Source organism: Mustela nigripes, chromosome 2 (genome assembly GCF_022355385.1).
Source record: "Mustela nigripes isolate SB6536 chromosome 2, MUSNIG.SB6536, whole genome shotgun sequence".
Taxonomy (NCBI): Eukaryota; Metazoa; Chordata; class Mammalia; order Carnivora; family Mustelidae; genus Mustela; species Mustela nigripes.
Window position 1 is genome coordinate 13,682,667 of NC_081558.1, and position 10,161 is coordinate 13,692,827.

Sequence of the window (10,161 nt, forward strand, 5' to 3'; positions counted from 1 at the left end):
GAGGAGAGGAAGACAGATGTGTGGGGAAGATGTAAGATCCCTAAAGTCCCCCATCGCCCCCACCTTCCCCCCACTAGCCTTTGCAGGGTGGCACCAGGGGCGAGAAAAAGCCGCACAAGGACACCCCAAGCTCCATGGACATCCGAGCTCTGTGGGCTTAGTGCTGAGCTGGTGGAAGCGACAAGGACTAGAGGAATCCAGAGCAGGAGTCAGACTCTTCCAAGGAGAAGACATTATGAATAGGGCTCTGAAGTATGAGTAAGAGTTTGTGAGATGGGGATGGGCATCCCAGGTGAAGAAACAGGGAGCTTTGAGATTTGAGAGAAATCTATTAGTCCACAAACATTGATTGACTACCTGCGGCAGCTGGGACATGACTGTGAGCAGGACAAAGCTCTTGGAAGCCATGAGGCTATGAAGCCAGAGGGCCTGGGTTTAGAGCCCGCTTGGCCACCAGGAGCTGTGTGACTTTGAGGGAGTGACTCAACTTCCCTGGTCAGTTTCCTCTTCTCCAACTCACCTCACCTGGGGGGCTGTCAGGAGGTTGTGTACCTTGGAGAGCACCTGATGCAAAAGGAGCCCCCAGCAGTGGGAAGCCAGGGTTGGGGGACAGGGAGGTTCGTGCGGACAAGGGATGGCCTGCGTGGGGCCCAGGACAGGTGAGGTTACCAGCACACTCTGGTGGGAAGCAGCTCTGAGCTCAGTGGACAGTCCTAGATCCCAATGGACACGTGAGGACCCTGAGCCCCATGAGGGTACCCGAGCACCAAGCCGGGGCCAGGTGGAGCTGGGGTGGTGGGGGGTGGGGGAGCAGGCAGCAGGATTTGACCTTCACTCTAATCCTCCCACTCTGTCCTCCAAAGACAGAAGAGCAGGGGGGGACAGGGGGAGGGTCAGGCTGTGCTTCAGTTTCCTCATCTGCAAAATGGGGGGAGAGCCTCTACCTGGGAGGTGTCTGGGAAGCACGTCAACAGTGCACATCAACACTGTCTGCGCGAACAAAGAGGGGTGGTCCAGGCAGTGAGCCCCTGCACCCCCCCCCCCCCGCCCCGCACACTCGCTTTCCTGCCTGGAAAAGGTACAGTGCAAGGACCTCGGAGCCAGCCAAGGTGTGTCCCCTCTTCCCTGCCCTGCTTGCGGGGGGCCTCAGCTCCTAGCTGTAATGTCAGATCAGCTGTGGTTCCCTGAGCTCGTGGGCCCATAAAGGAGCCGGAATCACACGTCTGAGCCAGTGGGAGTGTGCCCTCCATCCTAAGTCTGCACGTGTGTGTGCGCGTGCCCAGGGGCCTCCATGCCTCCAAGGCAGTCCCTGTACCTGCCCTATGGGGCTGAGTGGCTGGGGTCCACCTCCCTGCCATGGGCCACTGGATAACAGGACACAGTGTTATCGGTCCACCACATCCTAGTGGCTTTAATTTGCCTTTCTTCAGGTCACAGGTGAGGTCAGGTACATTTTAAAACACAGACGGCATTTCCTAGCTGTGGCGCTCTAACGGCCAGGCCTCCCAGAACTGGTGTGACTTGTGTCTTTCTCTGGAGGACTATTCCCAGGAAGGGAGAGTCCCAACAGAGAGGACGGGACCCCCGCCTAACTGGCCAGCCGTGGGCGGGCAGGCTGTCCGGTGGTGGCTTGCGATGCCCTGGTCTCTTCCTATGCCTGGGAAGCTCCCAGACATCTGTTTGGGGCATGAAGCAGTGAGTCACTTGCCTCGGAGGCCACCCCCAGCTGGTGGACAGCCTTATGGGGTTTTCTTTTTTTAATTGAGAGGAAATTAAAGTGACAGGAAATGAACCACTGAAAGTGAACAATTCGGTGGCACATGACGCATTCACCGTGCTGTGAGGGGACCACCTCTATCTGGTTCCAGAACTTTGCCATCACCCCAGAAAGAGACCCTGTCCCCATCAGCTTCCACTCCCTCTGCCCCTCCCCCAGCCCCTGGCAACCACCCACCCGTCTACTTCCGGTCTTTATAAACTCACCTGTCCTGAACATTTCATATAAATGCAATCATGCACCGTGGAGCATTTTGTGCCTGGGTTCTTTTACTCCCCAGCATGTCCGTGCTTTATTTCTGTTATGGCCAAGCAAGAGTCCACTGTAGGTGTCATTAACCTTAAATTTAAACAGCCGGTTATTTTACCAGCAAAACGGGTTTCTTTGGGAACAGCAGGGGAACCACAATTTGGGACGTGCAGGCTGCATGTTCATGTTCAATAAACAAAGGAGAGGCGTGTTATTTTATGAGAAGGAGGAAGTTGGGAGGGCTCGTTTGGACTAAAGTCTGTCGGAGAGAAGCAGGAGTTCAGGGTGATGATGGTTCGTCATTGGCTAATTTACTGGGGTAGTCAGTTTCTTGTAGGAGATGCCGTGTCCTGTTTCCTGTTGGGGTCTGTAGATCATGATTCTTTCCTTGTTGAGAATTCTTCCTTTGGGGCTTTGACACTTCTCCTGTTGCGGAAAATAATCAGACCTGCCAGAGACCAAGTGCACTCGGAGAAGTAGGAGAACTCGGATTTATTTTACGCCGGCGGATGCAGATGAGCTCGAGCTCCAGGTTCTGGGCCCCTGGCAACGGAGTTATAGGGATTTTATAGGGCGCTGCAGGCAGTCAGGTTCCAAGGGCTATGCTGACTGCTGGTAGGTAGGTTTAAACTGGGGAAGTGGGGGCTGCTTTAGGAGAGAATAGTAGAGCAGGGAGCCTATGGCGGGAAGCCTGTTTATAGAAGCAGAAACAGCTGGTTATCTTTTGCTCCCAATAGGGGTCTACTGGTTATCTCTTGCTTATTATTAGTAATTTTCCATCTTCTGGGGGCCCCTGGCCTGAGCCTCTGGGGGTAATGTTCCTCTTCACTTCCTATAATTGACGTTGAGAGATAGGACTCCCCTACTCACTTTTTGTGAGGTCTCTCTTTATTAATTTTCACATTTCCCCATTTGAATCAAGCTCTTTCTTCAAAGGCAAGAGTGGGGTTTTCTTGGGTGGTTCTGTTGATTAAGCGTCTAACTCTTGATCTCAGGGTCATGAGATCGAGCCCCACATCCAGGTTTTGTGCTCAGAGGGGCATCTGCTTCTCTCTCTCTCATACACACACACACACACTCTCTCTCTCTCTCTCTCAAATAAGTAAATCTTAAAGGTCAGGTTTTCTTAGCTCAGAGACTATATCCCTTGACGTCAGGAAGGCTCTTTCCTGGATGCCATGCCCCGTAACTACCCAAAGATCAATTACACAGAACAGAAAACCACCGAGGTCACATTGGAGAAGCAAGAATGCGTCTCAGGAGAACACTCAGACATTTCCCTTATGTGGTCCATATTTACCAAGATCGTAAGCACTGGAGATCTTCTCCTTAGTGGGTACGTCATTCTTACGAAGGTTTGACAGGCAGCAGTTACAGAAATCAAAAGTAACAACTCCAAACTGTATGATGGTTCTAAACCAGGATCCTAGATCTGAGAGTTGCCAACTAAAAATATTGATTGGCGCTAATCCAGATGGGAGAAAACTTCTCTCAATGGAGCCAAACCCGGAGCCACATTCACATCCCCCTCCCAGAAGTCCCTGCTTAAAGGGGCCATGACAGCAGAATCCTGACTACCACTGGAGTGCCCTGAGGAATTATTTGGGGGAAAATTGGGGATAAGCATTTGGGAAGATACAGTGCAGGCATAAACCAGAGGTAGTAGCTAACGAATTTTTGGCAAAATAGCAACACTTCAAACACATATTAAATGGTACCGATGGGTGCCTGGGTGGCTCAGTTGGTTGGGCGACTGCCTTCAGCTCAGGTCATGATCCTGGAGTCCCGGGATCAAGTCCTGTGTCGGGCTCCCTACTCAGCGAGGAGTCTGCTTCTCCCTCTGACCCTCCCCCATCTCATGCTCCCTCACTCTTTCTCTCTCTCAAATAAATAAATAAAATCTTTATTATTTTTCTTTTTTTTTTAAAGATTTTATTTATTTATTTGACAGACAGATCACAAGTAGGCAGAGAGGCAGGCAGAGAGAGAGGAGGAAGCAGGCTCCCCACTGAGCAGAGAGCCCGATGCGGGGCTCGATCCCAGGACCCTGAGATCATGACCTGAGCCGAAGGCAGAGGCTTTAACCCACTGAGCCACCCAGGCGCCCCAATAAATAAAATCTTTAAATAAAAATAATAAATAGACGGTACCGTTACCTCCAAAGAACTGTTTGGAAACAAATGCTCTCAAATAACATAGCCTGCAAGTTTGCGAATTCTGACACCGTGAAGTCAGTTAACAGTTCACATGAAAGAAAAGACTTTGGTGAATTTTTTTTTTTTTTTAGACTTTAGACTTTATTTACTTATTTGAAAAGGAGAGACACAGCAAGAGAGGGAACACAAGCAGGAGGAATGGGAGAGGGAGAAGGATTTCTGTTGAGCAGAGAGCCTGTTGTGGGGCTCAATCCCAGGACTTCGGGATTATGACCTGAGCCTAAGGCAGACGCTTAACAACTGAGCCACCCAGGAATCCTGACTTTGGTTAATTCTGAACCTTCTAACCCTTCAGAAAAAGCAAGTGAGGGGCACCTGGGTAGTTCAGGTCATGATCCCAGAGTTCTGGGATCAAGTCCCACATCGGGCTCCCTGCTCGGCATTGGGGCAGGGGGTGTCATCTGCTTTTCCCTCTGTGCTCTCCTTCTCTCTCAAATGAATAAATAAAATTGGGGCGCCTGGGTGGCTCAGTGGTTTAAGTCTCTGCCTTCAGCTCAGGTCATGATCTCAGGACCCTGGGATCAAGCCCCACATGGGGCTCTCTGCTCGGCAGGGAGCCTGCTTGTGATCTCCATCTGTCAAATAAATAAATAAAATCTTAAAAAAAATAAAATTTAAAAATGAATAAATAAAATCTAAAAGAAGAAAAAGCAAGTGAAAACTTCATTTGTCACTGAATCATTATGAAACCATTTATGAAGGTCTATTTCCAAAAGAAGTTTCCCCCTTTTCACAAGGGCTTCAGAAATGCAGACGAGGGCACTGTCTCTTCACGAAATAAAGGAGAAACATCAGTCGGGCTTGCGCCAGACATGCTGGGGAAGCTGCCTTGGCAGATGGCATCGGCTTCAGTTCTGGGAAATCTTTACTTACTCGTCACCACGTGGCAAACAGACCCAGCGAGGGTTTGGTGCTTTCTTTAGATCCGTCATGTGAATCCAAGAGTCTGTTCTCTGGACTTTAGTGGCATGAGGATGGTTAGCGGTGCCTGAGGAGGTCCTATCGAGCGAGGTTGAAGGGAACCTTTCTGGAGGGTTCTTTTCCAATAGATGAGATCACTAGCATGCAAGGTGTGATGCTCAAGGTCATCACACACACCCCCAGGAAGTGTACTGGGAAAAGATTATTCTGCTAAAGCATTTTTTAAAAAAGATTTTATTTATTTATTTATTTATTTATTTATTTATTTATTTATTTGACAGAGACAAGTGAGAGAGGGAGCACGAGCAGGGCAAGTGGGAGATGGAGAAGCAGGCTTCCCAGTGAGCAGGGAGCCTGATGCAGGGCTCGATCCCAGGTCTTCGGGATCATGACCCGAGCCAAAGGCAGATGCCTAATGACTGAGCAATCTAGGCTCCCCTAAAGCACTTTTTTTTTTTTTTAAGAGAAAGAGAGACAGTGCAGGAGCGGAGGAGGACAGGCAAAGGGAGAAGGAGAGGGAGAGAATCCCAAGCAGGCTCCAAGCTCAGTGCAGAGCCCAACTCGGGGTGGTAATCCTGCAATCCTGAGATTGTGACCTGAGCTGAGAAGGAGAGTCAGATGCCTAACCTACTGACCCACCCAGGTGGCCCTAGCAGGTTATTTTTTCATCCAAGCAATTAGGTCTTTACAATATTGAAGTCTATCTATCTCCTTTATCTACTGGAGGGCAAAAGAGGCAGGAATCAAGAGGCCATCCTATGACCATCTCAGGGGTGAAAGTCTAGGAGTTCCAAGGGGAGTGCAACAGAGATTTCAAAAGACTGATGGGAATGCTTTCAGCCAAGGCATTTGGAGGGTCCCTACAAATTCTGTGGTCCTAAGCAGTCTTTCTCTTTTTCCTTTTTTTTTTTTTTTTTTTTTAAACTGAGCTCTACAGACAACGTGAGGCTTTAACTCATGACCCTGAAATCCAGAGTCACATGGTCTACAGACTCAGCCAGCCAGGCACCCCTTAAGTTGAGCCTTAATGAAGCTGTCCGTGTGCTCAGACTAACCCTGAGATTTGGGGACGGTATATGCCCCATGAACGTAAAGCCAGCCCCACGGCAGGCTTGTCCAAGCCCCTGCCTGGTTAAAATGGGCTCCCTGATCGCTAGGAAGTTCCAGAGGAGTTCCAGGGAGAGACAATCTTTTCTAAACCAATTTTTAGCCACAGAAGAGACAGTGGCCTGTCTACGAGGGAAAGCTTCGGTCCGGTGAGAAATACACAAACCATGACTAAAACGGATTTATACCCATGAGACAAGGAAGCTCTAGAAAATCCATTTGTGCAAACAGGTTTCCCAGGACTGTACTTTGAAGAGGTGAGATGAGCTGAGTAAGTACTTGTTGTGGCCTTATTACTATTTCCCCACCAACATGCGCTCAGCGATGCTCTCACTATGTCAACGGACCAATGGGTTAATGCATATACAGTGGTAAGTACTGGGACTTTTACTAGGTAGGGCTGAACTGTTATTTGATCCAAACCAGAGTTCTCTTTTTTTATCAAACCAACAATTATTATTAGATTTCCGAATATTGTTTTTCCTTTTCTGTGGCCAGTTATTGGATGCCTCTGTTCAGTTTGGGGGTTTTTTTGCGGGGGGGGGGGCAGCATTTCTCTCTTTCTTTTTTTTAAAGATTTTATTTATTTATTTATTTATTTGACAGATGGCCATCACAAGTAGGCAGAGAGGTAGGCAGAGAAAGAGGAGGAAGCAGACTCCCTGCCGAGCAGAGAGCCGGATTCCAGGACCCCGGGATCATTAACCCACTGAGCCACCTAGGCGCCCCAGTTTGGTTTTTTTTGTTTTTTCCAAATTATTATTTGGGAGAACATCTCTCTGGACCATGACAGAGGTTTGGCAATTGGCTTCCCTGAGAGCAGCATTTGGGGCAGAAATATCAGTAAGATGGTCTATTTTGGCCTCCAGGGAGATGAGTCTAGGATGCCTGGGAATCTTACTAATGGCCAGAGCAACCGGCAAAATATGGCATCTAATACATTTTTGACGTAGGAGCCATTTTGAATTGTACTCCTGTTGGAGGGAAGGGAACTTTGCTTGTTCTAGAACATCCCAAAGTTATGGGCTACCCCGAAAGCGTCCTGACATATGTATGGATGTAAATTTTGCAGTTTTGCCCTTGGCCAAAAATACAAGGAGGGACTCCCTGAGACAATTTCTTCAGTGGTCTTAGCTCAAATGGCCAGCTCAGTGGCCGGAAATGGCTCTGTGGCCAGCGGGATGTCCTCCAGGCTGCGGTGTGGCTGTCAGCTCTAATACCCTCTGGGTGGATGAGGGTCCCTGGGATGAGGGAAGAGAAGGCAAGCTGAGGGCAAAGTAAGGTGACACCCCTCGGATCCCCCCCCCCCCACAGGTGGGGGATGTGTGACATTCCTCAGGCACTCCAGGCTGCCCTAAAACTAAGGGAAGGGAAAACAAAGAGTTAACTAATATTTTCCTCCGGGAAGCCCCAAACTGTCTTAAGGTTCATGCTTTACTAGAGGGAAAAAAGACTTGAACTTGACAATAGCCAGTCCCCCAGGATCCTGAGAGCCTTCTTTAGCATATAAAAAAATCCTTTTGAAAACCTTCCTTTTTCCTAACCTCCCACAGCTCCAAAGTACACAATCAGTCCCTCACAACCCAGGACAGCATCTCTTTCTGTTCACAGATCCCAGAGCCCGTCCCCCTGCTTTAATAAAATCACCTCCTTACACAAAAGACGTCCCAAGGATTTTCTTTTTTTTTTTTTAATTTTTTTTAAAGATTTTATTTATTTATTTGACAGAGAGAAATCACAAGTAGATGGAGAGGCAGGCAGAGAGAGAGAGAGAGAGGGAAGCAGGCTTCCTGCTGAGCAGAGAGCCCGACGCGGGACTCGATCTCAGGACCCTGAGATCATGACCTGAGCCGAAGGCAGAGGCCCAACCCACTGAGCCACCCAGGCGCCCCTCAAGGATTCTTTCTTGACCGTTGGACCTCACCAGCTTCACCTTTATTGCTGGATGAGCAGACCAAGGGCACTCCTTGCAAATAAACATGCAAAAAATTAAGTAGATAATGAGGATGACCTAGGGCAAGGGGCTTTTTTTTCTTTTAAGATTATATTTATTTATTTGACAGAAAGAGAGATCACAAGCTGGTAGAGAGGCAGGCAGAGAGGGGGGGGAAGCAGACTCACTGCAGAGCAGGGAGCCTGATGTGGGACTCGATCCCAGGACCCCGAGACCATAACCTGAGCAGAAGGCAGAGGCTTAACCCATTGAGCCACCCAGGGGCGCGGCAAGGGACTTTAATAGGCTTTTCTTTAAAGCCTCAAAGTCTATGTCACCCCTGTCTTTCCAAACAATAGGGTTAGGGCTATCATATTTTATTTTATATTAAAGATTTTATTTATTTATTTGACGAGAGAGAGAGAACGAGTGCACACAAGCAGAGGGAGCAGGAGAGGGAAAAGCAGGTTTTCCCACGGAGCAGGAAGTCCAATGCCCAATGTGCCCTGGGAGTTAGGCTGATTATCAGTTGGAGACTTTGTCCATAAAGAGGATAGTAGCTGATAGCATAGGGACAAACGATTAGGGTCCACAGACTTGGCTATCGTTTGGTCAGAGAGCAAATAAAAGATATCAGAGGTTTGGGGCCCGTGGGTGGCACAGACTGCTGAGTGTCTGACTTTTGAGTTCGGTTGAGGTCATGATCTCAGGATCTTGAGATCAAGACACAGAAAGATGCACTCCCAAACTGGAGAGGGGGTTCTCTGAGTCAATTAAGAGGGGAAGAACCCCGCCGCTGGGAATTAGAAGGGCATCAGAAAGGCTTGCTAGGAGGCAGAAGGCACCTGGGGCACTTACACTGGTAACAATCTTTTTTCTAATATTCTAGCCCTCGGCAATAATAGAAAATAGGGGGCTTGGGGGAACCTTCATTTGCTGGAGTTGAAAATTGAGAATTGGCGTGCCTGGGTGGCTCAGTCATTAAGCGTCTGCCTTGGGCTCAGGTCAGGATCCCAGGGTCTTAGGATGGAGCCCTATGTGGGGTTCCCTGCCCACCCGGGAGCCTGCTTCTCCCTCTGCCTGCAGCTCCCCCTGCCTGCGCTCTCTCTCTCTCTCTCTGTCAAATAAAATAAATACAATCTTTTAAAAAATAAAAGAAGGGGCGCCTGGGTGGCACGGTGGGTTAAAGCCTCTGCCTTCAGCTCAGGTCATGATCCCAGGGTCCTGGGATCGAGCCCCACATCGGGCTCTCGGCCTGGCAGGGAGCCTGATTCCTCCTCTCTCTCTGCCTACTTGTGATCTCTGTCTGTCAAATAAATAAATAAAATCTTTAAAAAATAAGAGGAAAAAATTGAGAATTAACGGACTTCCCTCTAGGTGACTGATCTAAGATGCAAGCGAACTGGTTTGCTAAATTCACTAAATCTGGAATAGAGATAGTTTCCCATTCCGTCCTTGTCCTTTTAACTAGAAGGAGAAAGATCCTGGTTCAGCCCATTAATTTAACAAAGAGTTAAAATGCTACCCAGGTGGATTCAACATCTAAAATAGGACCAGGTTTGTCTTTATTTTTTAAAAGATTTTATTTATTTATTTGAGAAAGTGAGAGAGAGCACAAGCATGAGCACGGTGGTGGGAGTGTGGGGGTGGGGGCCAGAGTCTAGCCGGGAAGCCTGATGCGGGGCTCAATCCCAGGACCCCAAGGTCATGACCTGAGCCCAAGGCACTTAATCCACTAAACCACCCAAGTGCCCCCAGAATTTTCTTTAAAGACAATCTGAAATTGACTCTAATGGTCATGTATTGGTTCGCCAGGCTTTTGTGTGTGAGCCTGAACTTTGTTCCACAAGCTGCCAGAGTTGCTCAGTGGAGATTTCCAGCAAGTGTTTAGCATCTAGCCAAAAGTGAGGAGTCTGTTTCTCTAAATCCCTTTCAGGTTGTTCCATTCTGGCTAGTTT